At 39.9% G+C, this 17,114-nt stretch overlaps 1 protein-coding gene and 1 non-coding gene across 2 annotated transcripts in view; both read left to right on the forward strand.

Annotated features, from left to right (window-relative positions):
• Sema3e (semaphorin 3E) overlaps positions 1-17,114 on the forward strand; it is a 250,760-nt gene that overhangs the window by 26,143 nt on the left and 207,503 nt on the right.
• Positions 13,327-13,445, forward strand: LOC116904760. Its single transcript, XR_004388436.1, has one exon. It is a non-coding gene; the product is annotated as a 5S ribosomal RNA (ribosomal RNA).

Genomic DNA, 17,114 nt, shown 5'->3' on the forward strand with positions numbered 1-17,114 from the left:
CTAATTTTAAGTTTATGAAATCCTTGCATACATTTGACTGCTTGGTGTTAGGACCAAAAGTTTTTGTTCTAAACAGTTGAAAAAAGGGGCTGTAGACGACAAAAGAATAATTAACATGGAAAACTGATACACTTAATGCAAAAGCATTGCTAATCGTATTCTCCACTGATTATTTTTAGACCTGAATGCTTGTTCTCATGTTTCTGTAAGTCTGTTGCTCTATGCAGATGGTAAATAGGGCTCTTGTTGGTTCAGTGTTGGATGAAACGAGTAAAGAAAGGGTACTTTATAAAACAGTAACCAATTCATATTGTATTGTGGTTTTACAGTGGTTTCCTTAAAACAGTGCGATATTGTTAGCCTTGTGGTTAGCTTTCATAAAGTTTCATTCAGAGAGGAGAATTGATAATTCTTTCCTATGCATTATTTCTGTATATCATTAGTTATTTTCCTTTATGTTATTTTCTTGTTAGGAGGAAGGCAGGATGGGTGAAACGCATTCAATGGATGCAGAGATAGGACAAGTCTCCATTGGTTTCAGAGTGGATGAGAGTTACTGATATTAGGCCACTTTTCCCATCTGAATAAAAGTAACCATTATTAAACATCTATTTTGTGGTCAGAGCTCTAAATGACCAGTGAAAAGCCATAACATTTTATTATCCGCTCATCAACTAAAAAAGGGTCAGTTGTTTAATAACGACATATAGCCAATAGATGACATGTCTATTCGCTGAGTTTACTGGGTTCTTAGGAGAAGGCTTTAAAGGATTGTTCACTCTTAGTATATCAAAATGCCTTCTCCAATGGTAGGAAGATTCCTCTTCATCCTATTTTTCTGAATGAAGCACTAGATATGGGAAATGTTACAAGGATGGAGAACTCTTACTTTTGAGGTTACCGTGTGAACTCCAAAGCATCAAATCTAAAGACTTGGTCCTTTGAGTTGGAGTGTGCCTATCCTAGAAACAGATGCTTACCTGACTTACCAGCCTATGGAAACACTTGGAGCCCTCTGGTTCTTAATACTATGCAAATAAGGTTTTAGCAGAGCAAACAAACATCCAAGCTTACTCTTAGAATTAGAAAGGAAGTGGGACTGAGGGAGAAGATTTTCTTGCCTGGTTTTCTGGTTAATTGAAGTAGAGTCATATATAGCTGTGTCACCTCCAATATTGACTATTAATCCTGTGTTTCAGTCTGTTCAGAATTGAATTAATTTAAACATTACATTTAATGTTCGTATTACAGAGCGAGGCATAGCAAAACCTTAAAATTATAAATATTTCCCAAAGCATGACAGCACTGTTAAGAAAGGAATTGCTTTCCTGTGAGGATCTCTAGAAAACATAATAGAATTACTGCCCAGATTAAGTTTATATTTCTGTGGGAGGAATAGACTCTTCTCTCTTCTCTTTCCCTTCCCTTCTCTTCTAACCTCTCTTCACTTTTTCCTCTCCACCCCCATCCAGCCTCCCCTGACTTTACTTTTTGAATAGTATGCAGAGTGAAATTAAATATTAAATCAAGCAGTTTCAGGCCAGAGCACTGCAGGGATTCTCACACACAGTGTGTCAGGGAGAATGTCTCTGGTAAAACGGTATTCAAGTAGATATTAAGGGAAATGACGTAAACGATGTCAGAGAACATCATAGGTAGAAGACTGCAAGTGAATGCTTTGTACATCTGTCATCCTTAACTTTAACAATAAAGTAATCTCTGCCACTGTCTTATTCTCCCAAATAGAAGCCTTCCTGTCAGATACTTAAAAGAACGTGTTGGTTCACACCCAAGACATATACCAATTTCACATAATGCAGTCACAAAAAAGAAAAGGCAAAAGCTGAGTAGTGGTGGCATATGCCTTTGATCCTAGCACTTGGGAGGCACAGGCATGTGCATCTATGAGTTCAAGCCCTGTCTGGTCTACAGAGCTAGTTTTAGGACAGCCACAGCTACAAAGGGAAATCCTGTCTAGAAAAAGCCACCACCACCACAACCACCACCAATAGCAATAACGTCAACACAAAGAGACAGAGAAGGAAATGACAAAAGAAAAAGAAAAAGAAAAAGAAGAGAACAAAATTCCACCAGAATAGGTAGCTTTTATAAGGAAGCAGGACTGACCAGTCATCCATGTATGTGAGCAGAAACATTTTAGTTTGGTTTAGTCTCTCTAGCTTGTTTTTGTTTTGTTTTGTTTTGTTCTTTCTTGTTTGCTCTCATAAAGCTCTCATAATAAAAACTTCCTTGTCAAGAAAAAATATATATTATAGTTTGTGGTTTATTTGGCTCACAGTCAAGTTTAGAAACTCTACAAAAGTACTTTGACTTATTTTTAGTTCACTGTATAGCATTCACATGGCTGTACTGAAAATCTATTAGATGATTAATACAAACATTTCTTTTAACTATTATTTTGAAAATATTTCATTTTCAGATTAACTGGGTAGGGATCAAATATTAATTTTACTTTATATGAATGGGTAAAAACACATATTTAATTTCAAGAAGGAAATAACCTGTTGGGTGTGGTGGCCCACACATTTAATCCCAGTACTCAGGAGGCAGAGGCAGGCAAAGAGCTCTTTTGAGTTCAACATCAGCCTGGACTGTAAAGTGAGTCTAGGAGAGCCAGGGTTATACAGAGAAACCCTGTGTCAAAGAAACCAAAAGAAGAGAAAGAAATAACAATCTGTAATGCCAGATTGTTTTTCATGAGTTTTATGTCACAGAGAAAACACGTGACTTGACAAATGAAAATGACCACCTGAGTGTTGCTTGTCACTCATGGCTGGAAAGATACAACCACCTTAAAGAACAGGCTGGTATGATTTTTGTTAGCATCATAAGCTAGAATGTTGGTATTTTCATCCAGGATAAAATAATTACTTCTATTCAGAATAGTCTACTACAGTCAAACTTTAAAACTCAGTGAAAAACCAGCCACCTACAAAACTTTCCATCATTTGAGTGTCATACGATGTCATCCCTTGTCTTTGAAAACATGAAGACTGAGGCAAATTAGGGACATACATTTGTTAAGGAACACACATATTACTGAGAAATTATTACACATATTATACTTTTTCTCTTACTAAATAGAATTTATATCTTTAAATGGAATCATCAACCCATTTTATTAAGTTGGAATTGATGCACATGACTTCTACATAACCTGTTTGTATTGCTGGTGTAGCAACCTTCAGGATGGTGCTGTATGATAAAATATTTATGCAATGAGAGAGAGAAGCTATAGAAACAATAACATCCTGTTTAAATGACCATTCACAATATTCATAAATCTGTCAATAGTAATTCTATACTTTCTCAAAACCTGTAGTTGCTTTCCAGATCTTTCGTTTTATGTATTGGCAAACTTACCTTAAGTTCTTCAAATGAAAGAAATTTTAAGCTACAGTTTGCACCACCATCTATTAATTCTAACATGGTTTATCAAACAATGACATGACATTTCTACCAACTGTGAAAGCGTTTTGGATCTGTAACCATTTTGGGTTGATATCATTTGAAACATTTGATTAATATACTATTGGTTCTGCAGAAAGATTCAAAGCTTTGTATATACATTAAATATGTAATGAGATTATAGATATTTTAGTGCTCCTTTTAGAAACCTTTTACCATTTTGGTTTTAGACCTCTTCCTCTTACTTTATAAGCGCTTTGCCTGTATATATATATATATATATATATATATATATATATATATATATATATATATATAATGTTTCTACTGCCCATGTCATTCGGGAAGAAGGATCTGATGATGCCCGGCTTACAGATGGTGATAAAGCACCTTATGGATGTTGGGAAAAGAACCTAGGTCCTCTGCGAAAGCAACAAGTGCTGTTAAGCACCGAGACGCCTCTTCAAGGCTCCTCAGACATTCCTTTTTATGCTGTTAAAAATGATACAGTAATACAGATTAAAAATAACACAGTGATATGAGCCTCAACGAAAAGTGACAATTTGCAGGTTGACAAATGTCACCATCCCTTAATTGTTCATCAAGCACTCAGTCTGTCAACTCCCTTTCGGTGCTGTTGAATGCAGCTGAAACGTTTGCCTGGAATGTCTATCTGCTCATCTGTACTTCTGAGTAAAGCCTCCAAGGGCTTCCAAGTCTTCCCAGGATAAAACCCCTAATGTGATTTCCAAGGTTCCGCTTGCTGAGATAGATGCCTTGTGCCATTTCACCATCATTCCCAAGAGTCTGCTACTTTATCTCCTGGAGAATTTCTTTCTGCTTTACCTTGTGCCTTTCCATGTTCTCTTCATTGCCACCCCTTCTCTTTCCTTAGATCCTATTCAGCCTTCAGAATTTAGCTTCAAAGTCAGTTTCTCAGGGAAGTTCCTGTGGGTTTTCCTCTTTGATCACTGAAAACCTTCTGTTTCTTGTTTGTTATAAAACGGGGTCTTACTATGTATTCCTATATGGCCTGGAACTCACAATAGAAAGCCTTGAATACACAGAGTTTCCTCTGCCTCTTCAGTACTAGAACTAAAGGCATGTATCACCATGTTTAGCAGTGATGTGTGTGTATGTGATATAATATCTATCAAATATATACGTATATATATGTTGTGTATAAAATGAATGATTATATATGTGTATATACATAATTGGAACATAATCTAATAAACCAGCTCACATTTCATTGCACACTAAAGCAGCAGACTAAAAATTATGGATTTTGAAATTTCTACACATAGCTAATAACAAGGATAGACCACTGAAATTTTTTAATTTACTCCATTTAATTCTTTCTGCCACTCCTGTTTGTATCTAAATGTTCTTTGAGATAATTGCTAGGGCTGGTTGATTGCTCAACAGTTAAAAACACATATTTCTATTGTAAAAACTGATGTGATTTTTACCATTAGCATTAGTAGACTCATAAGATTTTAAAACTCCAGATCCAGGCAATCCATCACAGTCCATCACTTTTTTTTTGTTTGTTTGTTTTTGGCTGGCACTATTACGTGCACTCATGTACACACACACACACACACACACACACACACACACACACACACGTGCATGCATGAGCACACACATCTTAAAAATTTGCAAGAGAAAAAGTCCTCAGTGATGTGGAGAAGATACTTAAAACATTCAGCATCGACACCGCCCGGATCTAAAGGGACCTGATCAAATAGCTCCCTGCACCCAAATCCCGTGGGAGAGAGAGCTAGACCTTCAGAGGGGCAGACATACCTCAGAAGCCAGAGGAGACCACTCTCTGCCCACATTTCTGACTCTAGAGGAAAACACCTAGCACCATCTGGGCTCCCTGAGCACAGGGTCCTGAGGGAAGGTGGAGCAGGCCCTTATGGTTGCTGCCTTCACGGAAGCTGAAACCTGGCTTTGTGGAGTGACTTCAGGCCTGAGACCAGAGGTAAGACCAACTTTTCTGCTCCAAGTGACCTCCCTGGTGGACTCAGGACACACGCCCACAGGAACACCTGAAGACCAGTAGACAGGAACGACTACACACCTGAAAGCAGAACACTCTGTTCCCATAACTGGCTGAAAGAGAACAGGAAAACAGGTCTACAGCACTCCTGACACACAGGCCTGTAGGACAGTCTATCCACTGTCAGAAATAGTAGAACAAGGTAACATCAGAGACAACGTGATGGCAAGGGTCAAGTGCAGGAACCCAAGCAACAGAAACCAAGACTACATGGCATCATTGGAGCCCAGTTCTCCCACCAAAGCAAACACTGAATATCCAAACACACCAGAAAACCAAAATCTAGATTTTAAATCACATTTGATCATGATGATGGAGGACAGCATTTTTAGCAAATGGTGCTGGTTCAACTGGTGGTCAGCATGTGGAAGAATACAGATTGATCCATTCTTACCACCCTGTATGAAGTTTAAGTCCAAGTGGATCAAGGACCTCTACATCAAACCAGATACACTCAAACTAATAGAAGAAAAAGTGGGGAAGCATCTCAAACACATGGGCACTGGAGAAAATTTTCTCAACAAAACACCAATGGCTTATGCTCTAAGATCAAGAATTGACAAATGGGATCTCATAAAACTGCAAAGCTTTTGTAAGGCAAAGGACACTGTTGTTTGGACAAAATGGCAACAAACAGATTGGGAAAAGATCTTTACCAATCCTACAAAATATACAAAGAACTCATGAAGAACTCATGAAGGCTGCAGGGAGACAAATAGCCCTATTAAAAATGGGGTTCAGGCCCGGCCCGCAGCAGCTCTCTGCTCCAAAACCCCGTGGGAGAGAGACCTCACCGCCTGGTCAGGTTGGCACTCCTGAGGCTGCAGAGCGGAAGAGACCACCAACACTGCCCACCCCTGCCCACATCCCTGGCCCAAGAGGAAACTGTACAAGGCCTCTGGGTTCCTGTGGGGGAGGGCCCAGGAGCAGCAGGAGCCCTGCCTGAGACACCGCCGGAACCTGAAGGAAACAGACTGGATAAACAGTTCTCTGCACCCAAATCCTGTGGGAGGGAGAGCTAAACCTTCAGAGAGGCAGACACGCCTGGGAAACCAAAAGAGACTGCACTCTGCACACATCTCAGACGTCAGAGGAAAACACCAAACTCCATCTGGAACCCTGGTGCACGGAGGCTCCCGGAAAGAGCGGCGCAGATCTTCCCGGTTGCTGCCGCCGCGGAGAGGTCGTAGGCAGCACCCCATGAGCAAACTTGAGCCTCGGGACCACAGGTAAGACCAACTTTTCTGCTGCAAGAGACCTGCCTGGTGAACTCCAAACACAGGCCCACAGGAACAGCTGAAGACCTGTAGATAGGAAAAACTACACGCCCGAAAGCAGAACACTCAGTCCCCATAACTGGCTGAAAGAAAACAGGAAAACAGGTCTACAGCACTCCTGACACACAGGCTTATAGGACAGTCTAGCCACTGTCAGAAATAGCAGAACAAAGTAACACTAGAGATAATCTGATGGCGAGAGGCAAAGGAACCCAAGCAACAGAAACCAAGACTGCCTGGCATCATCGGGGCCCAGTTCTCCCACCAAAGCAAACAGGGAATGTCCAAGCACACCAGAAAAGCAAGATCTAGTTTCAAAATCATATTTGATCATGATGCTGGAGGACTTCAAGAAAGACGTGAAGAACTCCCTTAGAGAACAAGTAGAAGCCTACAGAGAGGAATCACAAAAATCCCTGAAAGAATTCCAGGAAATCATAATTAAACAAGTAGAAGCCCATAGAGAGGAATCACAAAAATCCCTGAAAGAATTCCAGGAAATCATAAATAAACAAGTAGAAGCCCATAGAGAGGAGTCACAAAAATCCTGAAAGAATTCCAGGAAAACACAATCAAACAGTTGAAGGAATTAAAAATGGAAATAGAAGCAATCAAGAAAGAACACATGGAAACAACCCTGGATATAGAAAACCAAAAGAAGAGACAAGGAGATGTAGATACGAGCTTCACCAACAGAATACAAGAGATGGAAGAGAGAATCTCAGGAGCAGAAGATTCCATAGAAATCATTGACTCAACTGTCAAAGATAATGTAAAGCGGAAAAAGCTACTGGTCCAAAACATACAGGAAATCCAGGACTCAATGAGAAGATCAAACCTAAGGATAATAGGTATAGAAGAGAGTGAAGACTCCCAGCTCAAAGGACCAGTAAATATCTTCAACAAAATCATAGAAGAAAACTTCCTAACCTAAAAAAGAGATACCCATAGGCATACAAGAAGCCTACAGAACTCCAAATAGATTGGACCAGAAAAGAAACACCTCCCGTCACATAATAGTCAAAACACCAAACGCACAAAATAAAGAAAAAGAATATTAAAAGCAGTAAGGGAAAAAGGTCAAGAAAGTAACATATAAAGGCAGACCTATCAGAATTACACCAGACTTTTCGCCAGAAACTATGAAGGCCAGAAGATCCTGGACAGATGTTATACAGACCCTAAGAGAACACAAATGCCAGCCCAGGTTACTGTATCCTGCAAAACTCTCAATTAACATAGATGGAGAAACCAAGATATTCCATGACAAAACCAAATTTACACAATATCTTTCTACAAATCCAGCACTACAAAGGATAATAAATGGTAAACCCCAACATAAGGAGACAAGCTATACCCTAGAAGAAGCAAGAAACTAATCGTCTTGGCAACAAAACAAAGAGAAGAAAAGCACAAAAACATAACCTCACATCCAAATATGAATATAACAGGAAGCAATAATCACTATTCCTTAATATCTCTCAACATCAATGGCCTCAACTCCCCAATAAAAAGACATAGATTAACAAACTGGATACGCAACGAGGACCCTACATTCTGCTGCCTACAGGAAACACACCTCAGAGACAAAGACAGACACTACCTCAGAGTGAAAGGCTGGAAAACAACTTTCCAAGAAAATGGTCAGAAGAAGCAAGCTGGAGTAGCCATTCTAATATCAAATAAAATCAATTTCCAACTAAAATTCATCAAAAAAGATAAGGAAGGACACTTCATATTCATCAAAGGAAAAATCCACCAAGATGAACTCTCAATCCTAAATATCTATGCCCCAAATACAAGGGCACCTACATACGTAAAAGAAACCTTACTAAAGCTCAAAACACACATTGCACCTCACACAACAATAGTAGGAGACCTCAACACCCCACTCTCATCAATGGACAGATCATGGAAACAGAAACTAAACAGAGACGTAGACAGACTAAGAGAAGTCATGAGCCAAATGGACTTAACAGATATTTATAGAACATTCTATCCTAAAGCAAAAGGATATAACTTCTTCTCAGCTCCTCATGGTACTTTCTCCAAAATTGACCATATAATTGGTCAAAAAACCGGCCTCGACAGGTACAGAAAGATAGAAATAATCCCATGCGTGCTATTGGACTACCACGGCCTAAAACTGGTCTTCAATATCAATAAGGGAAGAATGCCCACATATACGTGGAAATTGAACAGTGCTCTACTCAATGATAACCTGGTCAAGGAAGAAATAAAGAAAGAAATTAAAGACTTTTTAGAATTTAATGAAAATGAAGATACAACATACCCAAACTTATGGGACACGATGAAAGCTGTGCTAAGAGGAAAACTCATAGCTCTGAGTGCCTGCAGAAAGAAACAGGAAAGAGCATATGTCAGCAGCTTGACAGCACACCTAAAAGCTCTAGAACAAAAAGAAGCAAATACACCCAGGAGGAGTAGGAGGCAGGAAATAATCAAACTCAGCTGAAATCAACCAAGTAGAAACAAAAAGGACCACAGAAAGAATCAACAGAACCAAAAGTTGGTTCTTTGAGAAAATCAACAAGATAGATAAACCCTTAGCCAGACTAACGAGAGGACACAGAGAGTGTGTCCAAAGTAACAAAATCAGAAATGAAAAAGGAGACATAACTACAGATTCAGAGGAAATTCAAAAAATCATCAGATCTTACTATAAAAGCCTATATTCAACAAAACTTGAAAATCTGCAGAAATGGACAATTTCTAGACAGATACCAGGTACCGAAGTTAAATCAGGAACAGATAAACCAGTTAAACAACCCCATAACTCCTAAGGAAATAGAAGCAGTCATTAAAGGTCTCCCAATCGAAAAGAGCCCAGGTCCAGACGGGTTTAGTGCAGAATTCTATCAGACCTTCATAGAAGACCTCGTACCAATATTATCCAAACTATTCCACAAAATTGAAACAGATGGAGCACTACCGAATTCTTTCTATGAAGCCACAATTACTCTTATACCTAAACCACACAAAGACCCAACAAAGAAAGAGAACTTCAGACCAATTTCCCTTATGAATATCGATGCAAAAATACTCAATAAAATTCTGGCAAACCGAATCAAAGAGCACATCAAAACAATCATCCATCATGATCAAGTAGGCTTCATTCCAGGCATGCAGGGATGGCTTAATATACGGAAAACCATCAACGTGATCTCCTGAGAGACACAGCCAGAATACAGCAAACACAGAGGCATATGCCAGCAGCAAACCACTGATTTGAGAATAGGACCCCCGTTGAAGGAATCAGAGAAAGAACTGGAAGAGCTTGAAGGGGCTAGAGACCCCATATGTACAACAATGCCAAGCAACCAGAGCTTCCAGGGACTAAGCCACTACCTAAAGACTATACATGGACTGACCCTGGACTCTGACCTCATAGGTAGCAATGAATATCCTAGTAAGAGCACCAGTGGAAGGGGAAGCCCTGGGTCCTGCTAAGACTGAACCCCAGTGAACTAGACTGTTGGGGGAGGGCGGCAATGGGGGAGGTGGGGAGGAACACCCATAAAGAAGGGGGACGGGGAGGCGGATGTTTGCCTGGAAACCGGGAAAGGGAATAACACTCGAAATGTATATAAGAAATACTCAAGTTAATAAAAAAACAAAAACAAAACAAAAAAAATCGAAAAAAAAAACGGGGTTCAGAGCTAAACAAAATATTCACAGCTGAGGAATGCCGAATGGCTGAGAAGCACCTAAAGAAATGTTCAACATCTTTAGTCATAAGGGAAAAGCAAATCAAAACAACCCTGGGATTCTACCTCACACCAGTCAGAATGGCTAAGATCAAAAACTCCGGTGACAGCAGGGGCTGGAGAAAGAGGAACACTCCTCCATTGTTGGTGGGATTGCAGACTGGTACAACCATTCTGGGAATCAATCTGGAGATTCCTCAGAAAATTGGACATTGAACTACCTGCGGACCCAGCTATACCTCTCTTGGGCATATACCCAAAAGATGCCCCGACATATAACAAAGACACATGCTCCACTATGTTCATAGCAGCCTTATTTATAATAGCCAGAAGCTGGAAAGAACCCAGATGCCCCTCAACAGAGGAATGGATACAGAAAATGTGGTACATCTACACAATGGAATACTACTCAGCTATCAAAAACAATGACTTTATGAAATGCATAGGCAAATGAATGGAACTGGAAAATATCATCCTGAGTGAGGTAACCCAATCACAGGAAAACACACATGGTAAGCACTCATTGATAAGTGGCTATTAGCCCAAATGCTTGAATCACCCTAAATGCACAGGACACATGAAACTCAAGAAGGATGACCAAAATGTGAATGCTTCATTCCTTCTTTAAAAGGGGAACAAGAATACCCTTGGGAGGGAATAGGGAGGCAAAGTTTAGAACAGAGGCTGAAGGAACACCCATTCAGAGCCTGCCCCACATGTGGCCCATACATATACAGCCACCAAACTAGATAAGATGGATGAAGCAAAGAAGTGCAGGCTGACAGGAGCCGGATGTAGATCTCTCCTGAGACACACAGCCAGAATATGGCAAATACAATGGCGAATGCCAGCAGCAAACCCCTGAACTCAGAACGGGACCCCTGTTAAAGGAATCTTAGAAAGGACTGGAAGAGCTTGAAGGAGCTTGAGACCCCATATGAACAACAATGCCAACCAACCAGAACTTCCAGCGACTAAGCCACTACCCAATGTCTATACATAGACTGACCCTGGGCTCCAACCTCATAGGTAGCAATGAATAGCTTAGTAAGAGCACCAGTGGAAGGGGAAGCCCTTGGTCCTGCCAAGGCTGGACCCCTAGTGAATGGGATTGTTGGGAGGAGGGCAGTAATGGGGGGAGGATGGGGAGGGGAACACCCAGAAAGAAGGGGAGGGAGATGGGTTATGTGGCCAGGAAACCAGGAAAGGGAATAACAATTGAAATGTAAATAAGAAATACCCAAGTTAATAAAGTTGGAGAAAAACAAACATTCAGCATCTCTTTCTTGAAATTTAGACTGACAGCATGGCCCCAGTCTTTCCAGTGATCATGGTTTATTATATATTCAGAGAAAGAAACTGAATTCCATTGAAAAAAGGCAGGCAAAGCATACTGTTTGTTCTCTTGTGGACATAAAAGTTGTCTGAATCTCTACTTTTTTAAGGTTATGTATGTTAGATTTTCAGTTATTTCACATGAGGATGATTCAAATACAGAATCAAAGGAGCCCGGGGCAGGCCCTCAGCATTTTCTCAGCTGTTGGTACAGCATTCACCTCTAAGCTCCTTTAAAAGGGCCATCCTTCTGAACTATTTTCTGTTTTATTTCAGCAAGCAGAACGTGGCATTATTGTCACCCATGTGCACTTAGGAATAAAGGAAGAACTGAGAGCATTAACACCATCATTGCACTTCCCAAAACCTAGCTTCCGGGAAAGAAAAAAAAAACCATAAAGTTTTTAGCTTTAACTTCACAAAGTTCATGGAATCTCAGCTTAATAATCTTGTTCTGTAATCTAATATTAGTCAAACAATATGCAGATGAATGCACATCTTTTAAAATAAGAAGGCCAAATATTTTTGAAAATACTGTATTTTCAACATAGCAGATATCCCATCATCAATTTGAGGCTTTTTAAAAGACTGACTGATTCGTTGCTTGATTGTGTAGTTGTGTGTAGTACGCTGGTGCACGTGTGCTTTTTGTGGTTCCTTGCACAATAGATGAGTGTGAAGGCCAGTGGTTGACATGGAAATGTAATGTCTTTTTTAATCACTTCTTTATGTTAATTCTTGAGGAGCGGTCTCTCCCGTAATTAGGACCTAGCCTTGACCCTGAAAACCTACCTAAAATAACATTATATTTATGAAACAAGTTGCACTTATATATTTTGGAATATATATGCTTGTAACAACAATCAATGAAAAAAGAAGGATTTTATATGCATGAATTTTAAAAAAGAGTAAAGACAGGTACATGGGAGGGATTGGTGGCAGAGAAGGTGCAGGGAAATATGTAATTAATAATTGTTGAATTATAGTGTCAAAATAGTAATACACACAATTAAATATTTTTAGATGTGAAGATTAACCTAGTGAAAAATGTCCTTTCTTTATACACTTTTTCAATGAAGAGGCATAGCACACTGGAGAGACCATTTTTCGGCTTAGCGTACTATCCCTAGTTTTGTCTGTTCTCGTACATTGCCTTCAGATCAAACCGTCAGTCTTCTTGCAACCCCACATTCTACTCATTTCTGTCTGTCTGTCCTTCTTTCAGTTGATGCCCCCTGTTGAACAAAAGGCATTCTTTGATTTGTTTGTTTAAGGTGTACAATTTCTTGAGACTCTCTGATATGCTCCCAATAATTGACATATTCTGTTCTTGATAACTCCTAGACTATTATGTTTTTAGGTTGATTTATTCATTATTTGAAGTAACCTTTGAAGCCACACTCAGATTTTAGTAGGTGCGCATTGAGTTGCATTTCTTTATGAAGAACTGTGGCTTCATCTTTGTTGGAAAGATGAAAGAAGAAAAGGCTACGGCCATACCACCCTGAACGTGCCTGATCTCGTCTGATCTCGGAAGCTAAGCAAGGTCGGGCCTGGTTAGTACTTGGATGGGAGACCGCCTGGGAATACCGGGTGCTGTAGGCTTTGGGATTGGGGATTTAGCTCAGTGGTAGAGCACTTGCCTAGCAAGCGCAAGGCCCTGGGTTCGCCCCCAGCTCCGAAAATTAGAAAAGAAAAAAAAAAAAAAGAAGAAAAGGAAGTAAAGATCAGCACCAAAGGAGTTTTCAAATGAGCATGTGATGCAGTCACGCAAGATTGATGCAAAACTGATGCTTATCATGATATCAAGTATTCTATAAACTTATCTTGTAAAATGTTTATTGTTTTAAAAATGTCTGTTATTTATACATGGGTTTACCCCTCAAATTTAGGGACAATTAAAAATTGCGATATTAACCACTTCTTGTGGTTAATATCCCACACCCACAGTCTCCAACACGGACTGGCAAAACTTCATGTGAATCAGGCTGTACCTTGAAGCAAAGGTTTGATTTACTAGGTTTATTTCATTCAGTTGTTCTGATATTTTCATAGCATCAGCTGGTTGTGTGAAAAAGACTAATGGAATACATGCTCATTGTTAAGTAGCAAGCAAGTAATACCCAGAACATATATTTGTTTGATTTGATTTAATTTGATTGAACTTGGATAGAACTATTTTCAACTTAAATTCAATTACTCAGGACCAACCATGTAAGCATTTAATGGCTCTATGTCAAGTTTGGGGCAAAGCTAGGTTACTTGCATTTGAACACTTGGTATAAATGAACTATTTTGGCGTCTGTTAGTTTCAAATGATTAAATTGTTTCTCTCCTGTATCTCATAGTCACATAGTAACTTTTGAAAACACTTTACCCTGTAGGTGGGATAACTAGTTCCATAGCTTCTTAATGAAAGGAACATTGTGCTACATGTAGCTAATGTCTCCTCTAGATTTACTGTTTTAGCAAAGAGCCAGAAGTGGAAAATATTAAGCATTAGCAACTTACAATGACATCATTCTGTGTTTAATTAAAATGTGTCCTCGATATTTCACCAAGGTGTTCACTTCATACAGCCTTATCTGATTTCACTTCTCTTAAACTATTTTTAGTTTTCATATTTGATACTTAATTTCCGAAGACTAGTGAAATGGTACCTCAAAACATTTAGGAAAATTGAACTCAGGAATATCTTGCATAAATTTTATCTTTGGAGAATCTGTTTATAAGGAAAAATTATACTGTTTCTTATACATCACTTAGCCATGTATATTAAGTGCCACATACTTTTAGGTCCTATGGATAGAAAGGTATATAACACAAGAAGAAAAAAATGACATAAAATTAAGTTCATGACTTATGATGGAACAAATGCTGATTCCTCTGGAATCAGTAATGTGTGCAGAGTGCAGTCTCTTCTGGTTTCCCAGGCGTGTCTGCCTCTCTGAAGGTTTAGCTCTCCCTCCCATGGGATTTGGGTGCAGAGAACTGTTTATCCAGTCTGTTTCCTTCAGGTTCCGGCGGTGTCTCAGGCAGGGGTCCTGCCGCTCCTGGGTCCTCCCCCACGGGAACCCAGAGGCCTTGTACAGTTTCCTCTTGGGCCAGGGATGTGGGCAGGGGTGGGCAGTGTTGGTGGTCTCTTCCACTCTGCAGCCTCAGGAGTGCCCACCTGACCAGGCGGTGAGGTCTCTCTCCCACGGGGTCTGGGAGCAGAGAGCTGCTGCAGGCCGGCTCCTATATTCCTTCTTGTCAGCAGTCATTTCACCTAATTAGACTGACTCTTGATAACTGTACTTCTGTGCCTAGAATGATTTTCGGGAGCAGCCAACAATATTCACAGGTTCAAAAAAATATTGAAAGATCCAAATTGCACAAAGGAGACTGAAAATCACTAGAATTGGATAGAAGAGAGACTGATGGAATCATGGATTTGAATGAAGAGCTGGGCATTGCTGAGTAACTCAATGCTGGAGATGGGCAAAGCCAGGACAGAAAGATGGCTAGTAGGCCCCATTTTCTTATAGAAAAGTTATTCTTATAGAACGCACATATACGTATCAGAGATAGAGAAATAAAGTCCTCCCTTAAATATTAAATCTTAAATATTGATGTGAAAAAGAAGAATGGAAGGAGGAAAGCAGGGAGGAATACAAGTAAGAGATTAAGAGATGGATCCCTCCATCTCTGGAGGACTGGAAAAATATGTAAGATCGATGAAATGTTTTATACACACACACACACACACACACACACACACACACACTATTGGGATCACATTGAATTTTAGAAGTAATCACTAGACAGTGGATTTCTCCTCTTAAGATGAGAGTATGGTGTTGAGCAATTTAAAGTTGATTTAAATGCATAGACAAACATAGGCCTAGGAAGGAGAAACGTGTATTATGAAATAATCCTTACTGCCCACTTTAAAATATTTTTCAAATTCAATTCATGGGAGTCATCTGATAAGATTTTGATGTGACATAAAATGCTAGGCTATCTAAATTACATACCCTAACAGACAACTGGCAAGACTGTGTGTTCTCTGTCTGCCCCACAGTGCTATAATTATTTCATTAACCTAGGAGGTAAGTTTATTAATCTTTGAAATTCCATCACTGATTAGCCCGATCCCTTTCCACGTTTCAATCACCATCCTTGGAAATAGTCCCTTTGTTTACACACATTTGGCACAATTCCCACCTCCTAATTTGATCACCTGCACCTGGAAAAACTGGTAATTTCATTCGACAATTCAGGTGCCCTCATTAAGGAACAAAGCGTTACATAAATGCTACCGAACAGATTTGAATTGTTCTCACATGAGCGCCCCACTTTCCGACACACAATGTGTTCTGTGAAAAACACAACACAATTGTATCTTTTGGCCGAGAGTAGAAACACTCCATACTGTCTAGAGGAAAACACTGTGGAACTGGAATGAGCTGGCAATGTTCTTTCCATTTTTGGCATGGTTCAACACGAGGGACAACCTCTGCCACCAAAGTGGCTGGCGTGGTTCTGTGTTAGAAGACAGCTGGCTTATGGACCTTTAAACACATGCATCGGTTTCCCCCAAATGTGAAATGAAACAGTTTTACTTGTGACTTTCGCCATTGAAATATAATTTTGAGAACTATTCGTATGCTGTACACAGAATTTGCACAACTTCCACTTATGGACTGCGTTTTATGCTATGAATTGCCACGGTCTGTTTTGACAAGTTTTAAAACATAGTTGTTTCCCCTGCAAGGTGTGTGTGTAGCTCTGACTTGATCTTCGTTTTTAGATGCAGACTTGATTCTCAGGGTCGCCCTACTCCATTAGGCAACCGTTCAAGTCGTAATGAGTTGCAATATAATCCAAATCTATAGCTTCTTCTTGTACGTCTTGGTAATGAAGTGGTGGTGAAATCTTCAAGGCAGGAAATCAGTGCTCATCAGTCATTTTCCCTGCTGTTTCTTAGCTTCAAGATGCAGTTACCAGGTGCTATTGGCTGTGTATCCAGAGTAGGGGATTCTCTTAATCCATGCTTTGTTGTCTGTTCCTGCAGTCCCTGTCTTTACTGTGGACTATGTACTTCTACCTGGCTCCAGATTCTCCCTGTTCTCTGAATACCCTTCCCCTTCCCTCTCCTCGTCCTCTTCCTCATTCTTTTCACCTCTTCTCCTCCCCTTTCTTCCATTTTTCCTCCTCTCCCACCCAGCCTTTTGACTTCTCACTCTTCTTAGCTTAGAGAGCTGATCCTCCCTTCACATCTGATGGCTCAGT

The sequence above is a fragment of the Rattus rattus genome, chromosome 6 (assembly GCF_011064425.1).
Source record: "Rattus rattus isolate New Zealand chromosome 6, Rrattus_CSIRO_v1, whole genome shotgun sequence".
In the NCBI taxonomy this organism is placed as follows: domain Eukaryota; kingdom Metazoa; phylum Chordata; class Mammalia; order Rodentia; family Muridae; genus Rattus; species Rattus rattus.